Source organism: Sander lucioperca, chromosome 4 (genome assembly GCF_008315115.2).
Source record: "Sander lucioperca isolate FBNREF2018 chromosome 4, SLUC_FBN_1.2, whole genome shotgun sequence".
NCBI lineage: Eukaryota > Metazoa > Chordata > Actinopteri > Perciformes > Percidae > Sander > Sander lucioperca.
In genome coordinates, this window is record NC_050176.1 from 33,420,625 (window position 1) to 33,426,833 (window position 6,209).

Here is a 6,209-nt window from a genome sequence, read left to right on the forward strand (position 1 = left end):
TGTTGCTCAAATAGTTTAAGTAAGAGGAAACAACTTCTGGTACGTTGCTTCAGACTCTCCTCTCACTGCATAACAATATGATGGAGCAGATGTGAAATCTCTTCTAACTTGGTTAGCTGTAAATCTAAAGTTAATTAATTTAGTGAACAATATGGCATATTTGTGCCAGCTGTAAGACCACCTGTAAAGAGCAGATATTCTTTCTCCTCTTTGTGTTAAAGGCTTAATTTGTCAATTAATGTTTTAATTTCTTTCCTCTAAGCAATACATTGTGAAGTTATAATGGCCAACTGTATGTCTTTTTCTTGAGAAACTGATAGTGATGCAAAATACATGTAGGTTACATGGTGCAATTGTTCCATTGTTGTCAGTACCATTTTCTGCTCACTAGATGTCGCTGTGACTCAGGGGAAAGCCACCAGATGGAGATTAGACAGTTGAGTTGCCCTCTTGCTGAAGGTAACTTTTACTTTATCTAAATTAATTTCCTGTCTGATGTACTATAAAATAAACAAGGTACAAAAGGTTCACAAAATATAGGATAATGTTTTTTAAGTTTTACTGTATTTTTTTTTTTTTATTATAAAGATCGATAGTGATATTATTCAAGCAAAAGAAGAAATTTTGGTATGTTTAATGGTGGTGGCCGAGAAACATTATGATGATAGTGAGAAAGCAATGAGATGCAACAATCCGTCCATCAACAGAAACATAATCGGCCACTATTTTGATAATTCTAACAATGATTTGTCATTTATCAATCAAAAATGCCAATTTTTCACTTGTTGCAGCTTCTCATCAACGTGAGGATTTGACTTTGTCATATATGAATACTTTGGGGTTATGGACTGCTGGTTGAATAAAACAAGACATCTGCAAGGTTCTCCTTGAGCTGGGAATCACCACATGCATTTGTCCTTATTTTCTGGCATTTTATAGACCAAATGATTAATTGAGTTAATATCTCGGGAGATAAACATTACTTGTTGTAATACTGCCGCTTTTTTGAATGTGTGTGTGTCATTGAACAAGTGTGTCAGCTTACTTGTCTTGTGTGGGTGGAGTTGTTGTAAGGGTGTATGTGTGCTCAGCCTTGTGGGTTCATTTATTACTGTTTATTTCCCAATGCCAGTGGTAATCAGCAGCAGGATTAGTGTTAACTGCCACCCAGTCACTGGCAGGCTCCACGTGGGTCACTGCAGGCCCCTCCTGCCGAATGGCCTGACCGGGTCTGTCCGGGACCAGCACGTAGTGACAAGGAACTGGTAGTCCGCTAATCCTGTAGAAAGACCCTCGTCTGGCTTCCTCTCAGGGCCACCTATTACCACATCACAGAGCCCAGGCACCAGCACCAGGCCCGGCCGGGTGGATGAGCTAATCACTGAGAGGAGAGAGTGTGTTTCTATGTGTATGTGTGTGAGAGAGACACAGAGAAGGGAGAAAGCTGGACCACCCACCCGGAGGATTCAGAGGCACAGGATTCACAGCCCATTCTGTTGACCTGCCACACCGCCCCAGCTCTGGGCAAGGCCCTCCCCAATTGTTCCGCCTGCTAACATGAGGAGGGGGGTTAGACAAGGGGGATGGGGGGTGGACGAGCAGTAAACAGTGGGCTGAGCTTCTCTCCTTCAGCGCACAAAGGGGCTGAATTGTGTCGGGACAGGAGCACTTTTTAGAGTGGCCCTGTCATTGGGGCTGAATGAAACATCTGTGGAGGCTGAGCCAGAGGAAGAAAATGCTATTTTGCTGTTCAACCACACTGACAACCTGTTTTCTCTTTCTTTACCCCCCACCCCCCCGCACCCATTCAACACACCAAAATGCAGAGGATGTGCTCAATGTAACAATATAGTTAAATGTAGGTATACTTTACTCATCCATATACAGGGAAAAAGAGTTCAATAAGAAGGAATGACAGAGAGTACCCTATAGCAGCAACATTTTAATGATTTTAAACATTACATCTCATCATTTAGATTCATGAGTGACTCTGACAGAAAGAAGAGAGAATATAGATGAACTATTGAACATTGGAGAAGAGTTTTGGATTTTCAATCTACAAACTTTATCTCCCAGGGGTTTAAATGATGACATCCCATGGCATGAGATGCTACGTATAAGGAGCTGAAGAAAAGTATATGGCATAGGACACAAGGTATTCATGGACTGTACTAATTTGAATGATTTATGAAAGCTGTAAGGCCGATGTTCTCATTCAGTTAGTAGTTAAACTTTGTAAATATATTTTGTAAATAGCAGTCAGTGTAAATGGTGGAACCACTATGAAGTACAGTAATTGATATGAATTATGATTGTGTTATTGAAATTGTTATGAATTTGAGTACAAACTATTGGTATGAATTGGAGTATTATTGTAATTCATATGAATATAGGTATGTAGAAAAGAAATGGATATTTGTATTACTGCAATGAATATGAAATGTATATTTTTTGTCACTCACTTAGGAAACTTTTATTAGAATTTTTTTTTTTATAAGCACTAATAAGTTATAAGTTCGGAGAGTCACTAGGTATTCCTGGAATGGGTATATAATTTACATATGTAGTATTGTAATCGAATCAAGCTATGTATTACTGGAATAGTAATAATGTAAAGAAATGTTTGCACAAATGACATGTGAGTTCACTGAGAGACACTCCCACTGACAAGTGATTGTCAATTATCCCACAGCTGGGGAGGAACAGAATGTATTTAAAACCATTGAAATACTCTTGACGAAGGTCCAGAGGGACCGAAACATTAGTTTTCTTTAAAGTTTTCTTTAATAAATGGTGATGCTGCAGCAAGAGCAGTGTGCGAGATTTTCTCTTTCTTCAAGTCTTTGTTTTTGTCTAACGCACCTGCACATAAGAATTATTTGGATGTGCAAATTTGTTCAACAATTCAACAAATACAAAAATAAAAACATATAAAACAACAGCAACATTGTTGATAAAGTGTGCTGGTGCCCAGATTTCAGTTTGCATTTGAAAGCCTGTCGACTAGTTTGTTCCTGTGTAGACCTGTCCAACTGATTCCAACTTACTTTGACATAGCCTATAATAAAAATGTTGTGTCCTGATGTGCTATACACAAAAATGTTTAAATGCAGTTAGAGTGTTAGGGTAAGAAATGTCATGAAGGCACTTAAAAGCATGCAGGGATAAAGTGACAAATGTGATACTAAATATAATTTGATATGTTTTTCTAAAATGTAATTGCAAATGCTTAATAGCTTAAAGTATTCACTGAGATCTAAGAACATGATGACAGTGCTACAATAACGTCAGACAGGGCAAGAAACAAGCAGTCAGAAGGGTTGTAAAGAAATGATCAAAACCACATTATTTGGAGTTAAAATCAAAAGTGAGTGTACCCCAAATATTGGTAATAATACCTTGTGTGTTCACACGAGTACGCAAGTAGGTCAAAGGTGAACCATAATGTCTGTAAAAACGATGGACAGTTTGGATAATAATTTTACAATTTGCCTTTGTTTTTTGTTCCAAATAAGTTTAGCTAACCTGAGGATTTGTTTAAAAACTGTATGATAATCTGACTACTTGTATTTCTTGTTCAAAATTACAATCACTTAAATTACAATGTGGTGATGTTGCCACATTTCAAGGTCTAAGCAATTAACTTGTTGAGTCAGTATTACTATTTACCAATAGCAATTCAGTCAGAGAAACTTACACAGTCTTTACAGTCGCCGTAGCCGAGCTCACGTGCGCCAATGTGACATCAAAATGACATAGATCTCGCTGGCGTGCCAGGATTTTGAGTGCGGGAGGGCGCGCACCACTCTATTTTTTTCAGCGACGCACGACAAAGCGGAAATAGGAAGCATGAACGAGCTCGAGAGCAACCGGATGCCAGGACTCTCAGAGTGACTGCAAGTCTCTCTTGTAAACTATCTGGGTTAAGATAACTTATTTTATGGCGAATTAAAGACTTGATCCAACGAAGTAGGTCATCGAAAGGTCATCGGGAAAGGCTTTGCTCTTTGAGGGAGCCCTTAAAGAATCCAAACAACCCAGAGGATTCTGCTTGATAACTAATTCCCCTCAACAAACAAAATGAAATTATGAAACACCACATAAGAAGGTGGTGTGAGTGATGGAGGGAGCTGTGGCAGCAAATAGTGTTGGCACTAGCAAATCAGCAGAGTAACAGTGTTAAGTGGCAGGGTACAATGTCTACACTGCACCTGCGTGAATATGATTACACAGCTGTGAATGAACCTTTAGAAGCCAATAAAAGTGCAACTTCAGTGCTCTGCCTTAACTAACGCTTACTTCATTGATGGCCAAAACTATTTCTAATTCTTCAATGGTGCGAGGTGCAGACAGCTAATGTCCTTTAATCAGATGAATACAGTGAATACAGTGGCGTTTGGAGGCTATCATTGGTGTTGAGTCCATCCCTCCATCAACATCACCTCCCCTCTTCTAGAAAGAAACCCCCTCTTGACCCTCTTTCCCCAAAGTCCTGCTCCACCACATGTAGCTCAAAGAAAGGGAACACTGAGACATTTCATTTTAATTGAAGGGGAAACAAAGATCCATGCTTACTTCCTGGTCACCCATTTTCTTTAATCAATTTCCTTCCTTTGGTCCTATATCATCTGTAATTACTTTCCCTTCCCCGCCCCTTGTGGGTTCCTCCTGGAGCAAAGGTCTGCACACACACACACACACACACACACACACACACACACACACACACACACACACACACACACACTTATTGCTAACCCCCTACCGTATACAGGCAATACCTTTGGCATCAATACTCATTGCCCCTCTTTGGCTCCTCCAGCAATAGAGAAGGCCCACTGGCTCCAGAACCCCACCAAGCAACCCCTGACCCTGCCCACCTACTGGACTAAACCCCCCCCCCCACACACACACACACACACACGTTTATATGGTATGTACTCTTATATTGAAATCGTAGACATTGTCACACACAGCTCACACAAGTCTGCAGTGAATGGGGGGGAAGGAGAAGAGGACGGGAGGCAAGGGGGTGGTGCGGTGGGGGGTAGTAGTAGGGCCACTTTAAATACCAGCTCAGCTTGTAATCACTGGAGTTTGAACTCGGAAGACTTCTTATGCTAAGAGGTCAAGAAGCCAGAACACTCATTCACTCCTTTCTTTCTTCCCTGCTGCCCTCTGTCACTCGCTCCTCAGTGGATCTCTCTGATCCATAAGCTGTTTGGGTTGTGTACAGTGAAACCAATGCTGATATCCTGAGGAAATCTTCCAGCAAAACAATGAGTGCGTTGTCTTCCAAGCTTTTTCAACCAGAGTACATAAGTAAGATAAATGCATCGTGGTACAAGCTTAACTTACTCCTGCGCTCAAGTAACAGAAAGTGAAACTTTCTGCCAAATGGAAATTTTCTGGAAGAACTAAGCTTTATTTGCAAATAGGACCAAAGGGAATTCATTAAATTAAACGTACCTGCCAAAGGGAATATGTAGACAATGCCTGTAAATATAACATTTAGTGTTGAACCCGCTGCAGCTTACCACAGGACATTTTGTGTACATCTGGTATAGGCTGCATGAAAATGCCCTCCAAATTATACACCTTTATTGGACTTCACATTTCCCAAATATGACCACCCAGAGAACACAGCCCATGCCCTTGTTTGATGGGGAGGTGAAACATCAGAAACGCCTATATAATTGGTGTTAGCCATGGGAATAGGAGAGGAAAGGTGTTGCTGCAGGCAACAATCGCAATGTAAATGCCAAGAAAAGTGCTGGTGCAATATTGTTAAAAGTAAAGACCTGAGGAGGAAATGTTTATGTGTAGTAAAGACCATTTATTTAGCAGTGCAGTGGGATAAAGATGGGAGGTAAACAATGGTGTCAGCCAGATGACACAGAAAGTGCTGCAACTAATTATTATTTTTACTACCACCTAATCTTTTGATTGTTTTTTTTTTATTAATTTGGTAATAAAGACTTTTAAAGACTTAAACTGAATAATACTATTATTCAGTTTAAGTCTTTAAAAGTCTTTAAATGTCTTGTTTTGTCCAACCAAAGTCAAAGATATTCAAAAAACAATAAATTCCTCACATTTGAGAAGCTGAAACCAGCATGTTTTCCATTTTTACTTGATGTGACATTGATCAATTGAATATCATAATTGTTGTAAATACATTTTCTGATGATCAACTAATTGATTAAAGG